Below are 234 nucleotides of genomic sequence, written 5' to 3'. Positions count from 1 at the left end.
AGCCCTCAGACAGCATCAGCTACAGTGGCAAGAAAGGGAGGACACTTACCACGCACAAACTACGCCGCACGTACGGGACACACGGAGCAGCTGCCCTACAAACAAACAGAAAGGACCGAGCGACTAGTGTGGTGAAACAGCGGACAGCCATACCTGTTGGGTCAACAACCTATGACCCGGAAGTGACGCACCAGTGATGACAGAGGCGCAAAAGGAAGAGCCAGTGGAGGGTGG

General features: G+C 56.0%; 1 protein-coding gene across 1 annotated transcript in view; it reads right to left on the bottom strand.

The window, feature by feature from the left end:
* The window catches only part of adamts13 (ADAM metallopeptidase with thrombospondin type 1 motif, 13), a 15,761-nt gene that overhangs the window by 12,155 nt on the left and 3,372 nt on the right, over window positions 1-234 (bottom strand).

This window comes from Morone saxatilis, unplaced genomic scaffold (assembly GCF_004916995.1).
Source record: "Morone saxatilis isolate NCDOM2014 unplaced genomic scaffold, NCSU_SB_2.0 Contig16, whole genome shotgun sequence".
Classification (NCBI taxonomy): Eukaryota; Metazoa; Chordata; class Actinopteri; family Moronidae; genus Morone; species Morone saxatilis.
The sequence above is the reverse complement of the archived record's forward strand: the minus strand, read 5'-3'. Positions and strand labels throughout refer to the sequence as shown.